Genomic DNA, 18,342 nt, shown 5'->3' on the forward strand with positions numbered 1-18,342 from the left:
TATCCACATGTTTATTAATTCCTCCAAAAAAGTGAAGCAGATTTGTGAGGCAAGAATTGCCTTGGGTAAAGCCATGCTGACTTTGTTCCATTAAACCATGTCTTTCTATATGTTCTGTGATTTTGATGTTTAGAACACTTTCCACTATTTTTCCCGGCACTGAAGTGAGGCTCACTGGTCTATAGTTTCCCGGATCGCCACTGGAGCCCTTTTTAAATATTGGGGTTACATTAGCTATCCTCCAGTCTTCAGGTACAATGGATGATTTTAATGATAGGTTACAAATTTTTACTAATAGGTCTGAAATTTCCTTTTTTAGTTCCTTCAGAACCCTGGGGTGTATACCATCTGGTCCAGGTGATTTACTGCTCTTCAGTTTCTCAATCAGGCCTACCATATCTTCTAGGTTCACCATACCAATGAGGATGTTGGGGAGATACCAGTTTCAGAGATTGTTTTAAAGGGTAATGATTCAGATGAACTGAACCAAATCACTGTGAACCTGGAAGATATAGTAGGCCAGATTGACAAGCTAAAAAGTAGCAAATCACTTGGACCAAATGGTATGCACCCCAGGATTCTGAAGGAACTGAAAAATGAAATTTTAGATCTATTAGTTAAAATTTGTAACCTATCATTAAAATCATCCTTTAAATCTAAAGACTGGAGGGTGGCCAATGTAACCCCAATATTTAAAAAGCGCTCCAGGGGCGATCCAGGAAACTATAGACCAGTAAGCCTGACTTCAGTGCCGGGAAAATAGTGGAAACTATTTTAAAGATCAAAATCACAGAGTATATAGAAAGACATGATTTAATGGATAGTCAGCATGGATTTACCCAAGGCGTCTTGACTCACAAATATTCTTAATTTTTTATAAAAATGTGTATAAAGGTGAGCCAGTGGATGTAGTGTATGGATTTTCAGAAGGCATTTGATAAAGTCCCTCATAAGAGTCATCTAAGGAAACTAAAAAGTCATGGGAAAGGAGGCGGTGTCCTTTCATGGATTACAAACTGATTGAAAGGAAACAAAGAGTAGGATAAAATGGTCAATTTCTCAGTGGAAAAGGTTAAACAGTGGAGTGCCTCAGGGAATACGACAAGTAAGGTAATCACATTTTTAGATGATACAAAATTAATCAGAGTAGTTACAACACAAGCAGACTGTGATAAATTGCAGGAGGACCTTGCGAGACTGGAAGATTGGGCATCCAAATGGTAGATGAAATTTAATGTGGACAAGTGCAAGGTGATGTATAGAAGGAAAAATAATCAATGCTGTAGTTACGAGATTTTAGGTTCCATATTAGGAGCTACCTCCCAGAAAACAAATCTAGGCGTCATAGTGGAAAGTACATTAAAATCAGCTCAGGTGCTTCAGCAGTCAAAAAAGCAAACAGAATGTTAGGAAGGGAATGGTGAATAAAAAGGAAAATGTCATAATGCCTCTGTATTGCTCCATGGAGCAACATTATTTGATCCATGTTATAGAGGGTGAGTAGTTCCCCTATCCTGGTATTGAGAGACCTTTGCACAGATAAAGGACTGTAAATAAGAAGAGACCTGCCGTGGAGTTTAAGAACTGTTTTGAACTGTGCTATTACTTCATCTGATTCACTTTCAGTAAAGTAGTGCTTGTGGACACTCAAACAGAGTCTCCTGTGTATTTTTGGCACCTTACAGCACGTACAGCAGAAACGAGACTACACCTCTCCCAGGAAAAGGAGTTACAAAGACACCCCTGTCACTTTGGGCTCTGAAGAAATATTCCTTCCCCCCACCAACAAAGGATTCAGGCCCTGGGAAAAGAGACTTGTGTGCAAGCAAGTCTGTGTGATCCAGCCCAAGAAAACTACAAATTCTTTTATGGCGCCTGTGGCATATTATAGCCACCCAAAGCAGGGTTTACATGTAGACAAATGGCAGAAGAGGCAGGAATGAGCCCTACTGGGTTTGTGGCAAGGCCATGCTTGTGGATCCAGAAGTACTGCATGGAAGAAATTGAGCAAATCCTGTGTAGTCCCCTGGCCAGGGGCACATAAAATGTTGAGAGATTCTGGCAATGCTTGTAGGCTGAAAGCCATGCACGTTTCTAAAATCTGGTCTGAATCTAGCTCAGGGTACTCTAATTCAGTTCCTTCATAACTGTGGCATTCTCCCCATCTAATCTTTCCGAAAGCAGCCCTAGAGCCAGTTCGTGTCCAGAGTTGTTGTGTTCAGAGGGTTCTTTTTCAGACTTCTCCTCATTACAAATGGATTCCCTTTTAGACTGCCTGTGTTCTATGTTCCAGTGACTATTTGGGACCAGGCTTTCACTCCCTGTCACCAGGCTGCTTGGTACTGCCCACAAAGATAAATTTCTCTTACTGTGCTTCCAAAATTTGGGAAATTTCTGACAAAAGTTCTCACACTCACCCATATGCATTCACGCTCATTAATCCCTAATTGTTCCCTCAGTCTGTTGTTGTTTTTTAAATTGTTTTTATGCAACTCTAGCAAAACCACATCACAGCAATCCTACCCAGTGCAGCACCAACTGTCTTCTCCCTTACTGTTTCAACTGTAATTTCTTAACCCTTCTGTGATATCCTTGCTCTGCTGATGTCATTTGAAAAGTAGTGCTCTTTAACCACTCTTACATTTCACAAACAGTATTATCCCACCATTCTCACCACCCTGATAGTGCTATCTGCAATTTCTATTTTAATGTGATGTTTTTAAGATTGGCTAAACTGGACCCATCTCTACTTTAGCTCTCTTATCTTACCAAGAGCTTTTTCCCCAGCCACTTCCACCACCTCTTGGGTACTTCCCCATGAGGAGAACTGCCTTCAGAAAGAGAACCCATCCAAGGCCCTCTCACAAGAGAGGCATCCCCAGACAGAACCCACTGCCTGGATGGGTTCCCTCCAATGACTCCTAATCCATGATGGCAACTCACCACAACTTCCCGCCAAAATCCTAAACTACCCTTTTTATAATGAGGAACAATACTCCTTCTATAGAATCTAGTTTCCTAACCTTTTTAAAGGACCACATACCCTTAACCACAAAATAATTAGTCACCATGACATAGATTGCGTATTTCTTCCCAAGTTCACCACAGCAATCTGCCATCTAAAGGTCATCATGAATATCAACACTTTAAGATGAATTTTAAAAGCTCAATGCATGCCACAACCAGGAGATATGTGAATTTAAGAACATAAGAAATTGCCATACTAGGTCAGACCAAGGGTCCATCAAGCCCAGCATCCTTTTCCATCAGTGGCCAATCCAGGTTAAAAGTACCTGTCAAGTACCCAAACACTAAGTAGATCCCATGCTACTGATGCCAGTAATAGCAGTGGCTATTCTCTAAGACAACTTGATTAATAGCAGTTAATGGATTTCTCCTCCATTAATTTATCCAAACCTTTTTTAAACCCAGCTACACTAAATGCACAAACTATATCCTTTGGCAACAAATTCCAGAGATTAATTGTATGTTGAGTGAAAAAGAACTTTCTCCAATTAGTTTTAAATGTGCCACATGCTAACTTCATGGAGTGCCCCCTACTCTTTCTGTTATCTGAAAGAGTAAATAACTGATTCACATTTACCCATTCTAGACCTCTCATGATTTTAAAGATCTCTATCATATCCCCCCTCAGCCGTCTCTTCTCCAAGCTGAAAAGTCCTAACCTCTTTAGTCTTTACTCATAGGGGAGCTGTTCCATTCCCCTTATCATTTTGGTCACCCTTCTCTGTACCTTCTCCATTGCAATTATATCTTTTTTGAGATGTGGCGACCATAATTGCACACAGTACTCAAGGTATCGCTCACCATGGAGCAACCTAGCTTGATGTTCAAGCTAGGTTGAGAGAACATTGCCCAAATCTCATCTTGGAGTGAGTTTCCTCACTCCGAAGGCCAGCAAATCTTCACAAGAGACCACTGTTCTGTTCGTAGGTGTCACGTAGAATGTCAAAGTGGCCCCTAACCCCCTACACTCATACATAAACCCCACCTCAAGTTACTAGGTGGGCCTACCATAGGGATACAAATACCTACCTATGGGCCATGACATTATGGCCAGCTCTCTCTCTCTCTCTCTCTCTCTCTCTCTCTCTCTCTCTCTCTCTCTCTCTCTCTCTCACTCTCACATGCATTAAACACATTTTGATAAATGACCCCCATAGAAAGATAACATACAAGGTTCTCTATTCAGTACTCATCAAAAATATTCTCTCTCAAAGCCTATATAACTGGGTCCAGTAAGTGTCCTCTCTCTCATCACAGCACTGGCAATGAGGACATGTACAAGTCTCCCTTTAATGTGTGAGCTGAGTCAGAAATGGAACTGAATTTATGCAAAATAGCATGTACATGCTGTTGTTCCATGCACAGCACAGTAATAGAGTATGCCTACTAACTTTCATGAGCATGCATGCAAAAGGTGTGCATACATTTAGAATTGTGATTAGATTGCATATTCTTTTAGTGTGACCATACTCTGCATTTTATTATCTTAGTGACAAGGCTGCTATTGGTGATTTTAGTATGCACACCAACCTTATTTTTAGCATGCAAGATAACATTTATTTTCATGCCCTTTAATAACTTCACCCCTTTCGACTGTCTCCAAATTAGCAGATTGCTGGTTTTACTCCCAGCTAAGACAAATGTTCCTCATAGAGATCCCTTATTTTGGAATTGATTCTCCGAAATCCTCAGATACATTTTGTGCAAATAATGTTGATTTACTCTGTTTGTTTGACCAGGTTCAAGCACTGGCTAAAATAAAGGGGGAGGAATATGTAATGATTAAAGTTAACTTCTGTTAAGGAAAGCTAACAACATTTTGAAGCTTGACCAGCAAGACAAGCTCCTTTTTGATTGCTAATGGAACAGCTATCTATAAACTAAAAGGTTGTCAATTCTAGTCCTACTTGAGACATAATTCCTCACTCCAGTAGGATCATAGTATCCTCTTTCTCCATGCATGCTGGGAAAATGTTTCAGTCTTGGTTCTAAGAGAAGAGTGCTCCTTCCTAAGTCAGAAACACCATTTTGTACAAAGGCCTGTATTCCTTAAAGGTCGCCTTGCAAGGGCTGACCAGATTCAGTTCTTCTGAACAACTCAGATCTCATGGTTTTAGACTCCTAGGCAGATTTTGCTTGTGTAATGATAAATTATCTGATAATAAAGTGCATTACCACAAACTCTGTGGATTAGTTATAGGCTTATGGCTGATCCTGGTAGACATAGTGCAAAGCATTATCAAAAGTATAGATATGTGCAGATTAACAATGGCTTGGGGACATTCCAGGAGGTTCAAACTGCCTTTTTGCAGGAACAAGGTGTAATGTCTCAACGTATTGAAGCTTTGGACAACTCTGCTAAAAAACATAATCTTCGCATATTAAATTTTCCTAAGATTATGGGTGAATTACCCTGGATTACCTATAAGAAATATTTAGTAGAAAATTTACATCTAACCCCAGAGTCACTTTCCTTTGTGAATAAGCTGGTTTTTCTGTCATCTTCTCTCCAGTCTAATGTGCTTGGTCAAGATACTCCAGCAGTTTCTTCTTTGAATTTAACGAGCTTTTTGGAATCATCTTCCCCAGAAATTAATGAAAGAACTATCTTATTAGTTTCCTTCTTTTCTGAAGTTTATGTTAGTAAAGTAATGGTTGCATATTTTCAGAATTTAAATGCAGATTTTCTGGGTCAAAAATTGAGAATTTTTCCTGAATCATCACGGTTGACACAGCAAAGAAGAAAGGCCTTCTTGGCTCTCATAAAAGACACTTTGTCTTTAGGAGCTTCATTTATTTTGCGTTATCTTTGCAAATGTTTTGTAAAATATTGCTCAAAGAGGTTTTTTTTCTCCGGAACAATTGAAATATTTTATTGAGGTTCATAAGATGTTAACATCTTCTCCTGCTCCCTTAGGGACCTAGTGAACTCTTGTAATTGTTATAGCAGAGCTAACTCGTTAGTGTATTTGCCTTAAAGTTTCCTCATAGTCTTCCATATTTTCTTCCTCCCCCTTCTTTCCTTTTGTTTCTTATTTATAGGGGATGTATATATATACATTTTTTTCCCTTTTGCTTGTGTTTGTATATCCCCTGGTTACTGTTACAAAGTTTTCTATACTTCATTTATTAAAATATTACTAAAAATAAAGTATTAACAAAAAAGTATAGAGATGTTGGAAGCTGCAAAGTATTGTTTTTGTCTGTGCTGTATGTAACTGATGTGCTCACAAAAATCTTTTTAGAAACCCATATAGTCTGATACATTTGGGAGTCTCAAAAGCTTCCAGTTTTTCTTTTGGGTTTCCTGCTCAATCCAAACTGGACTCTACTGTGGTTACAGAGTCATGAGTCATGATTTGCAACTACCTGGCACTTATTCCCATACCTATTTTAGTCTAACCCAGCCATCTCGGCAACAATACCTGAACAGAGTGCACAGATCCTGGCTTTCTCTGTAACCCGCTGCACACCCTGAACCTGACCAGGTATAAGTTGAAACTTCTTAGAAAACAATGCACCAGAAGTTATATTTATGATAGGAAGACAATGTAACATCATTACAAGAGGTAATATTTGACTTCCTGGGAATAGTGTCAAACTGCCCATTTTGGTAATTGTGGGGGGTACCAGTGGATACTGCATCAACATTTTTAATGCAGACTCATATTGAGCTGATATTTTACTTCTTTTCTTATGAGTCCAGAATCATCCATAATACTGCAGCTGCCCCCAAAACTTAATTCAAGCGTGATATTGTTTAAGATAATGAGAATACAACTGCAGCAATTGCCTTGGAGAAAGCAACCGTGGACTGACATTTTTCCTTCAGGAAGCTATTCCAATGACAACCCCATGAGAACTGCATCATAAAGAACTAACATAATATTAATATAATTTTACTAATGAAACCACTGAGGGAAGATGTTTGCTGCAAAAACAGGTACAATGCAGTATGTGTCAAACAAATAATAAAAACTTTTCAAATTATTTTATTTTTGCCATTTTATTTTATTGGCAAAATGAATTACAGAACGAGTGATACAATGCAGTCATTTTGCAATACAAATCTAATTAGGTAACATTGTTACAATTCAATACAAGAAGTCTGACAATGGAATACCATAGATGTATATTCATGTAGTCATATAATACATAATTGTCAAGTGTTGTGAAAAGATCTAATTTTGATAATGGATATTGAGATTAGGTGCCTATTGGTTAATGGGTGAACTGAAAAATGCCTTATAACTCTGTATGGCTTGTCAGCTCTGAATGCAGCATCATTCAGTGTAAAGGAAAAAATTGAAATTGAAGTGATGCGAAAAATACATTTTTTAGAATCAGAAATATGAACATTTACAGCACGAAGCTAGCATTATAATAAAGCTAACTTTTAGAAAAAATGTATTTTGATATGGCACATTTCTCATTATATCATTTTTGAATGGATATTCCTAAGAATATTATAAACTAATACAACTACTTCAGGTTTTTCACCTCCTAAAAACAGTTACAGTATCATCTTTTGTACCTGAAGTGTATTTTTTTCATTTTTTGCTGATTGTTTTAAATTGTTTATGGATCTTATCCATTTAAGACTTTTAATTGAATCTGAATTTTAGCTGCTTTTGACCATGGATGGTTGTACGGTTTTCTTTGCTAATCTTCTGCAGAGAAGTTATGAAACTCTTGCCCAAAGTTGCTTATCAGCTTTGTTTAGCTTCTACAAAATGGATAATTTGATGACAGCTCTTTAGTTCAAGGCAGTATACCTATGAACATAAACCATGGCTCACAGTTTTGATGATATCAGTTTATAAACATATCCATTTATGCAAGTTAGCTGGATAAAACTTGTCCGGCTAACTTACATGGGATATTCAGCAGCATGGCTATGCTATATCCCCATATTTGCTGCTCTTGTTATGATTCTGCACTTACCTCCGCAGCGCAGGAGCTGTGGACTTTAATCTTCAGCGCGGCTTGGAGCCACGCCTATCGGGACCCTCTTGCGGCAGGGAGTGCCATCGACACTCTTCAGCTTCACGGCCTGGAGGCCACAGTCCCCAGGCTTTCCTGGTGGCTGGAGCCTCCCTTGGTGCTTCCAGCAGAGGCAGGAGCCACTGCTAACATCAGCTCCTGTGTAGAGGCCTGGCTTCTCCATGCATTGCTGCTGCAGCATGGCTGCTGGCCATGGTTCTGCATACTTCCTGCTTCCTGTCTTCTAGAGAGCGGGCCGTGCCTCCTTCAGAGATTTAAAGGACCAGCATCCTGGCCCCACCTGGACTCCTCCAAGGGCATTTCCTGATCTTCAGCCCTATATTAGGGCCCAGCTTCCAGTCCTTAGTGTGCTTCGCAAGGAGTTAATTCATCTCAAGGATTTCTCGTCTTCACTCCTGCTGGTATTTCCTGTTCTTTGTGGGATCCCTCATCGTTCTTCATGTTCCTGGTCTCTTCCTGATGTTTCATGATTTTCCTAATGTCTCGTGGTCTTCCTGTGATGTTCCAGCTCCTTGAGTCCTCCAAATGTCCATCCTGAGGGTAAATCCGTTTTGTCCGGTTCCTGTTCTCGTACATTGGAGCCTCGGTTAGATGGGCTCCTTCCTGATGCCTCATCTCTGCTTCTGCTTCCTGGACCCTTGGTTCCTCATGGCTACCTTCTCTGGCGTGTCATATCGTGTCTTGTCACCTTGTGGCATGGGCCAGCCTTCTCGTCTCGCAGCACTAGTAGTCTCCAGAGGGTCATCTTCACTTCAAAGCCAAATCTCGCCTTGGCACCCTTCCCTTGCTCGAAGCCAAGTCTTGTCTTGGTCCCTTACTCTGGAATTTGTCTCGGCCCTCGGATGTTCTGGTGGCTGCACCGTCCATGCATAAGACTCTGATTGAACCTGTGCCATTCCAGCGTTGTCTGCAACCAGCCACAGGTGGCTATGTAGGGCGCGCCTTGGTACAGGCTTCTACTGAATCTTCACCATGTTCTGGCTTCAACTACCATGTATTCGTCTGGAGTCTGCTCCACACTCAAGCGTGGTCCGTGACCAGTCCATGGGCTGTGGGCTGTGTAGGGCACGCTGTATTGCAGCCTCAAACCAGTACTTGTTCCTAAAACCTTGATCCTGAGTCTTCATGCTCAAGCTTCTCATCTGAGTCTTCACGCCCCAAGTCTCCTGTTTCAGTATTCATGTTCCAGAGCCTTCATCTGCCCTCGTCTCCTGTCTGGCCTGCTGCCATTGCCGTTCCCAGCGGCAGGTCCAAAAGGGCTTGGAGTAGTCGGAGGACCACTCAGAGACCAACCAAGGATGGTTGGTCTCACTGAGGTATGCAGGTCGGCAGGGGCCTGGGCTTGGTCTCGACCCAGACATGGATTTGTCTCACCAGCCTCGGTGTTTCTCTGGAGCTCCTCTCTGGGTTCACCGAGGTCCAAGGCTGTGGCTACATCTAGCCAAAGCCTGCGTGCGCATAACAGAGGGTTAAGGCCTGTCAAGGCCCCCTTTTCTGTAACACTGCTTAGCCAGGTAAGTTATATCCAGTTAAGTTTAGACTGCTATTAGGCAGGTCTAATTTATCTGGTTAACTTAACTGGGTAGGTCTGAATATCAGCACTTTCTGGGCTAAGTTAGTTGAAAGAGTAACACCACCTCGATCTCCCCATTCCCTGTTCCTGAGTTATCTGGCTAACTACTTAATAAGGTAAGTGACTTATCTGGCTAAGTGGTGACCACTGGACATAGCTAGATATTCAGTGGCTGCCACTTTACTGGATAAATCCTACTTTGGGTAAGTAGCATCTGAATATTGACTTTTATGATACCCATATGATTTCTGCATACTTATGGCCCTATTGACTAAGGGGATCATTCTCTAATGCTAACGCACGTGAAAGGGACTTTTTGCATGTGATAGCTAGCTCGGGGTGGAGTTGGCCCCAGAAGAGGAGGAGTCGGGGCGGCTCCGGGGCCGATGCTGCGAACACATCGCTGGCGGCGAAAGGTAAGATTCCTTATTGTTGCCAGTTTCGTGCCGAATAACTACACCTTTTATGGTATAGTTATTTGGCATGAAAGCCGGCAGCGATTGCACCGCGGAGGTGCAATCGCTGCCGACTATCGCAAGACTGCCCCCTGCTTCACCCCCCGCTTCCTGTTACCGCTGGATTCTCTAAGGTCTGTGACCTTAGAGAATCCAGGCCTAAGCAATCAATTCAGATCTGATATGTGGTAGAATACTTCATGCTTATTTACAGAAGTAGACTTAAAGGATTATCTACTAGAGATGTGAATCGTGTGATCGATCGTCTTAATGATCGATTTCGGCTGGGAGGGGGAGGGAATCGGATCGTCGCAGTTTGGGTTTTTTAAATATCATGTAAATCGTGTAAATCGTGTAAATCAAAAACCGGCACACTAAAACATCCCTAAAACCCACCCCGACCCTTTAAAATAAATCCTCCACCCTCCCGAACCCCCCCAAAATGCCTTAAATTACCTGGGGTCCAGTGGGGGGGAGGGGAAGGGGGAGGGCGGGAAAACCGGCACACTAAAACAACCCTAAAACCCACCCCGACTCTTTAAAATACATCCCCCACCCTCCCGAACCCCCCCAAAATGCCTTAAATTACCTGGGGTCCAGAGGAAGGGTCCCGGTGTGATCTTTTACTCTCGGACCTCCTGTGCGTTGTAGAAATGGCGCCGGTGCTACGTTTAACCTGTCATATGACAGGGCAAAGGTAGCGCCAGCGCCATTTTGTTTTTTGTCCCCCGATGGCAGGAGCGTAGGAGATTGCTCCCGGACCCCCGCTGGACCCCCAGGGACTTTTGGCCAGCTTGGGGGGGCCTCCTGACCCCCACAAGACTTGCCAAAAGTCCAGCGGGGGTCCAGGAACGACTTCCTGTACGCAATCGTTTTTCCGTACGGAAAATGGCGCCGGCCGCACGGCAACACAATTCGACTGCAGGAGGTCATTCCGGACCCCTGCTGGACTTTTGGCAAGTCTTGTGGGGGTCAGGAGGCCCCCCCAAGCTGGCCAAAAGTCCCTGGGGGTCCAGCGGGGGTCTGGGAGCGATCTCCTATGCTCCTGCCGTCGGGGGACAAAAAAACAAAATGGCGCCGGCGCCATTTCTACAATGCACAGGAGGTCCGAGAGTAAAAGATCACACCGGGACCCTTCCTCTGGACCCCAGGTAATTTAAGGCATTTTGGGGGGGGGGTTCTGGAGGGTGGGGGATGTATTTTAAAGGGTCGGGGTGGGTTTTAGGGTTGTTTTAGTGTGCCGGTTTTCCTGCCCTCCCCCTTCCCCCGATTTACGATTTTTTTGACGATAAATCGGGGGAATTGTTATTGTATCGCGGCTCTAACGATTTTTGACGATTTAAAATATATCGGACGATATTTTAAATCGTCAAAAAACGATTCACATCCCTATTATCTACTAATCTGTATTAAGGCTAATGCACACACTATCATATGTAACCCCCACTTTGGGTAATTAAGCCAATTGTAGAGAGGAAATCACTTTGGGATACTACAGGTTTTTGGATAGGAGCCATATATAATTTCAAGGCAATTCGTTACTATGCCTTTACACAAAATGTTTTTCCACCACCTAATAGGGGTAATAGTTGAATGTACAGACCCTGGATTCCTTCTAGATGTGATCTGAACCTCCCGTCCTCACACAGATATTAGAAAATAAGAAATATAATTTAACACAACTTTACTGAATAAATATGTTGCACTTTAAAATAGCAGAAATATATCCAGACAAATGAATACAAAATGAACAGGGTCAAGATCCCTATTTGTTAACTGAACAGTGTCTCTGTGGTAAAATGATTAAAGTGTACCAAATGAAATCCCAAATATAGTATCATTGCAGTGTAAGATAAAAACAAAAACAAAAATGGGACCTCTTTAGTTGGTTCACTTTGATTTTCTTCCTTTTGGACAGCTAACACATAGGCTTCTATGGGGAAATCTACAACTCACAGTTTTCCAGTCTTTGAAGACTTTAACCAGCAATTCTTGGTTCAAAATACTGTTCAAGTGCAGGCAGCTCAACCCTGTCTTCCATCCAGGGGAACATGCCCATTAATCCACTGCTAGAACACTCAGGCTCGCGTGTCACACTGGCATTTGTTCGACAGACGCAGGAAATCCATAGGTAGTGTGATTTCAGCAATTTATTTTACAAGATGTTATGTGCTGACTTCAACACTCCCAACTGCTTGGACAGAAGCTGTTTACACCTCCTCCTCTGCCTCTTTGCAGCTCTCTGCCTTCTTTTAGTGGACTTGCAACACACTCATACTCCACAGATATGGACTCACTCCTGATTGGATGAGAATCTTTGCAAGCTTGTCTTAAATATTACTGGGATTTGATGAGGATCCACATAGGCTGCAGCATGCTGACTGCATCCCAAACAGGAAACAGCTCAAATAGGGATTCACCTTAGATGTGCTGGATAGAGTCGGTCAACCCCTTCCAGCCTTTGGATACAAAGAAGCCTGAAAAGGGACACAGCACAACATAGTCACACAGAAATTGGGGTGGGACCTACAGAAACATTAACTGCATGTATGTTCTTTAATGCAGATTCACTAACACTACTAATGCAATGTTACTCACCCTAACATGGCCATGTTAAAAATAACATGATTCTATTAACTTTAACATGGCCACCAATTTAAATATGTAAATACCATGGGAATTAATTGGGTGCAAGTATTTCAACAAAACACATGCCTATTAGGGATGTACATTCGTCTAGGATGAATTAGGCAATTTCAGCAAAATTGCCTAATTCGACCTGGATCGAGGAGCCCGAAATCCAAAGGAATTTTTCCCAAAATTTCGTGAAAAATTTGTTTCGGGTTTAGTGCGCACTAATGAAAAATTGTTAGCACGCACTAATGGGAGTTAGTGCGCACTAAACCGAAATTCGGGTCTCCCCGAATTTTAAAGGCTTGAACCGCGGGAAAACGAAAGTTCCCACGGTGGGCTAATAACGAAGGCCGAACCAAAAGGTTTGGCCTAAGCACATCCCTAATGACTATAGATAGAATACAGGGGTAGATTTTGAAAACTGCGCGATCGCGTACTTTTGTTTGCGCAGCAGGCGCAAACAAAAGTACGCTGGATTTTATAAGATACACGCATAGCCGCGCGTATCTTCTAAAATCCTGGATCGGCACGTGCAAGGCTGCTGATTTTGGGCAGCCGGCACGCGCCGAGCCACGCAGCCTGCCTCCATTCCTTCCGAGGCCGCTCCGAAATCGGAGCGGCCTCGGAGGGAACGCTCTTTCGCCCTCCCCTCACCTTCCCCTCCCTTCCTCTACCTAACCCACCCCCCCGGCCCTATCTAAACCCCCCCCCTACCTTTATCCATGGATTTACGCCTCCCTCTGGGAGGCGTAAATCCACGCATGCCAGCGGGCTGCTGGTGCGCCGAGACCGGACCAGGGGGCGGTTCCGGAGGGCGCGGCCACGCCCCCGACACGCCCCGGCCTGAAACCATGCCCCCGGGCCCGCCCCCGAAACGCCCCGCCCCCGAAACGCCGCGCCGTTCGGCCCCACCCCCGACACGCCCCCTTCCGAAAACCCCGGGACCTACGCACGTCCTGGGGTTCTGCGCGCGCCGGCGGCCTATGGAAAATAGGTGCGCCGGCGAGCAGGGCTTTGAAAATCCGCCCGACAATGTATAAAAAAGTCTTGTCTAAGGAAAAGGGCATAATAGGCTCTATTTGTGAGCTCAGTATCCACCTCACATTAATATAGTTATAGGTGGAGCTGGATTCATTTCTTGGCAGTTCATTCAGTGTAAGTGGTATTATTAAAGACTAGTCTGTGCAAGGTCATAGAGGAAAGGAGAATTGGTGGCTAGAAAGAGGCAGGAAGTTATCCAATAATAGGGAGATGGACTTTGACTCAGGATACTTTAATTCAGCTCTGCTTCTGCCATTGTCACTCGCTAGTATCTTGGGTAAGTTATATTGACGACTAATTTCAATTAGATGAATTGCGGCAACGTACATTGGTATTTTTGCTATCCACGTTTCCGGGGAAGAAACTACACATCTATAATTGAGTTTCATAATTTTGCTGTTAGTAACAAATTAGGTAAGAACAAATGATGGTGGCTAGCTATCATCATATTTAATGAGTGGGAAAAAGATTGTCCTAAGACACTTGAATACTTTTTTCCTAAAGTGACCATATGGTATCAAGATATGTCAGAAATAGCCTCTTATGAATTTCTAATCTATAAACAAGAAGACAAGTTGTCTATTAGAGATGTGAATCGTGTCCTCGATCGTCTTAACGATCGATTTCGGCTGGGAGGGGGAGGGAATCGTATTGTTGCCGTTTGGGTGTGTAAACTTTCGTGAAAATCGTTAAAATCGTGAGCCGACACACTAAAACCCCCTAAAACCCACCCCCGACCCTTTAAATTAAATCCCCCACCCTCCCGAACCCCCCCCCCCAATGCTTTAAATAACCTGGGATCCAGCGGTGGTCCAGAACGGCGGCGGTCCGGAACGGCCCCCTCAATTGAATCCTGTTGTCTTCAGCTGGCGCCATTTTGCAAAATGGCCGCCGCAAAATGGCGGTGGCCATAGACAAAAATGATTCGACGCAGGAGGTCGTTCCGGACACCCACTGGACTTTTGGCAAGTCTTGTGGGGGTCAGGAGGCCCCCCCAAGCTGGCCAAAAGTTCCTGGGAGTCCAGCGGGGTTCAGGAAGCGATTTCTTGCTGCGAATCGTTTTCCGTATGGAAAATGGCGCCGGCAGGAGATCGACTGCAGGAGATCGTTCAGCGGCAGTCCGGAACCCCCGCTGAACGACCTCCTGCAGTCGATCTCCTGCCGGCGCCATTTTCCGTACGGAAAACGATTCGCGGCAAGAAATTGCTTCCTGAACCTCGCTGGACTCCCAGGAACTTTTGGCCAGCTTGGGGGGACCTCCTGACCCCCACAAGACTTGCCAAAAGTCCAGCGGGGGTCCGGAACGACCTCCTGCATCGAATCGTTTTTGTCTATGGCCACCGCCATTTTGCGGCGGCCATTTTGCAAAATGGCGCCAGCTGAAGACAACAGGATTCAATTGAGGGGGCCGTTCCGGACCGCCGCCGTTCTGGACCACCGCTGGATCCCCAGGTTATTGAAAGCATTGGGGGGGGGGGTTCGGGAGGGTGGGGGATTTAATTTAAAGGGTCGGGGTGGGTTTTAGGGGGTTTTAGTGTGCCAGTTTTCCTGCCCTCCCCCTTCCCCCGATTTACGATTTTTTAACGATAAATCGGGGGAACTGGTATTGTATCGTGGCCCTAACGATTTTTGACGATTTAAAATATATCGGACGATATTTTAAATCGTCAAAAAACGATTCACATCCCTATTGTCTATATTTAACAAGATTTGGTCATCCTTCCTGAGGATACATGAATAGAAATGTTATAAGCTTGCTGCTTCCTCTTTCCCACTTTTTTATCTTTCTTAAATGTATCACTTATTAATGTATTATTTTTTATGTATTAATTTATTTTTAAATGGAATACATTTTTATTTAATATAATTAAATGAAGCTGGTTGTTTTTTTAAGGAGTTCTTGTTAGAGATGTGAATCGGAACCGGAATCGGTTCGGATTCTGGTTCCGATTCACATGTGGGTTTTTTTCCATCGGGCCCAATCGCATTTTGTTTATTGGCTGCGCCCCAGCCGATAAACAAAAAACCCACCCTGACCTTTTAAAAGTAACCCCTTAGCTTCCCCCACCCTCCCGACCCCCCAAAAACCTTTTTACAGGTGCCTGGTGGTCCAGTGGGGGTCCAGGGAGTGATCTCCCACGATCTCCTGCTCCGGGCCGTCCTCCAGCTCCCGGGCCGTTGGCTGCCACTAATAAAAATGGCGCCGATGGCCCTTTGCCCTTACCATGTGACAGGGTATCTGTGCCATTGGCCGGATCCTGTCACATGGTAGGAGCACTGGATGGCCGGCGCCATCTTGTGCTCCTACCATGTAACATGGGCTGACCAATGATCACCCAGCCCGTGCCCCGCCCCCAGACCACCCCTTTATTAAAGCCCTGGGACTTACATGCATCACCAGGCCTTTTTAAAATAGGCCCAGTACATGCAACCTTTTGAAAATCCAGCCCTAAGTGTTCAGCAGGCATGTACATTGTTTAAAAATACAATCTTAGAAGCACAGTCCAGATGTATTCCACACATTAAAAAACGTGGAAAGAAGGCAAAACAATTAGCAGCATGGTTAAAAGGTGAGGTATAAGAGGCTATTTTAGCCAAAATAATCCTTCAAAAATTGGAAGAAGGATCCATCTGAAGAAAATTGGAAAAAGCAAAAGTACCGTCAAGTTAAGTATAAAACATTGATAAGACAAGCTAAGAAAGAATTTGAAATTAATTTGGCCGTAGAGGCAAATCTCATAATAAATACTTTTTAAATGTAGCAAGAAACCTGTGAGGGAGTTGGTTGGACCGTTAGATGACTGAGTGGTTAATGGGGCTCTTAGGGAAGATAAAACTATTAGAGAAAGACTAGATTAATTCTTTGCTTCTCTGTTTACTAATGAGGATATTGGGAAAATACCGGTTCCGGAGATGGTTTTCAGGGGTGATGAGTCAGATGAACTGAACCAAATCACTGTGAACCTGGAAGATGTACTAGGTCAGATTGACTAACTAAAGCGTAGCAAATCACCTTGACTGGATGGTATGCATCCCAGGGTTCTGAAGGAACTCAAAAATACAATTTCAGATCTATTAGTAAAAATTTTTTACCTATCGTTAAAATCATTCATTGTACCTAAAGACTGGAGGGTGGCCAATTTAACCCCAATATGTAAAAAGGGCTCCAATATACTATAATCCAGGGAGCCTCACTTCAGTGATAAGAAAATTATGGAAATTATTCTAAAGATCAAAATCACAGAGCATATAGAAAGACATGGTTTAATGGAATACAGTCAAATGGATTTACCTAAGGGGAGTCTTGCCTCACAAATCTGCTTCATTTTTTTGAAGGGTTTTATAAACATGTGGATAAATGTGAACTGGTAGATGTAGTGCATTTGGATTTTCAGAAGGCATTTGACAAAGTCCCTCATGAGAAGCTTCTAAGAACACTAAAAAGTCATGGGATAGGAGGCGATGTCCTTTCGTGGATTACAAACTGATTAAAAGACAGGAAATAGAGTAGCATTAAATGGTCAATTTTCTCAGTGGAAAAGGGTAAACAGTGGAGTGCCTCAGGGATTGGTGCTTTTCAACATATTTATAATTGATCTGGAAAGGAATACAGATGATTCAAAATTATTCAGAATAGTTAAATCACAAGCGGATTGTGATAAATTGCAGGAGGACCTTGTGAGACTGGAAGACTGGGCATCCAAATAGCAGATGAAATTTAATGTGGACAAGTGCAAGGTGTTGCATAAAGGGAAAAATAACCCATGCTGTGGTTACACAATCTTAGGTTCCATATTAGGAGTTACCACCAAGGAAAAAGATCTAGGCATCATAGTGGATAATACATTGAAATTGTCGGCTCAGTGTGCTGTGGCAATCAAAAAAGCAAATAGAATGTTAGGAAATATTATGAAGGGAATGGTGAATGGAAAATGTCGTAATGCCTCTGTATCACTCCATGATGAGACCGCACCTTGAGTACTCTTTACAGTTCTGGTCACCGCATCTAAAAAACAGATATAGTTGCACTGGAAAGGTACAGAGAAGGGCAACAAAAATGATAAAGGGGATGGAACAGCTCCCCTATGAGCAAAGGCTAAAGATGTTATGGCTGTTCAGCTTGGAGAAGAGACGGTTGAGGGGGGATATGTTAGAGGTCTAGAACAGGTAAATGTGAATCGGTTATTTACTCTTTCGTTTAATAGAAAGACTAGGGGGGCACTCCATGAAGTTAGCAAGTAGCACAATTAATACTAATCTGAGAAAATTATTTTTCACTCAATGCACAATTAAGCTCTGAAATTTGTTGCCAGAGGGTGTGGTTAGTGCAGTTAGTGTAGCTGGGTTTAAAAAAGGTTTGCATAAGTTCTTTGAAGGGGAATCAATTAACTGCTATTAATCAAGTTGATTTAGGGAATAGCCTCTGCTATTACTAGTATCAGTAGCATGGGATCTACTTAGTGTTTGGGTACTTGCCAGGTACATGAAGCCTGGTGTGGCCACTGTTGAAAACAGGATGCTGGGCTTGATGGACCCTTGGTCTGACCCAGTATGGCAATTTCTTATGTTCTTATGTTCTTAATATGTGCATAATTTTGTAAAAGAGAT

The sequence above is a fragment of the Rhinatrema bivittatum genome, chromosome 3, assembly GCF_901001135.1.
Source record: "Rhinatrema bivittatum chromosome 3, aRhiBiv1.1, whole genome shotgun sequence".
Taxonomy (NCBI): Eukaryota; Metazoa; Chordata; class Amphibia; order Gymnophiona; family Rhinatrematidae; genus Rhinatrema; species Rhinatrema bivittatum.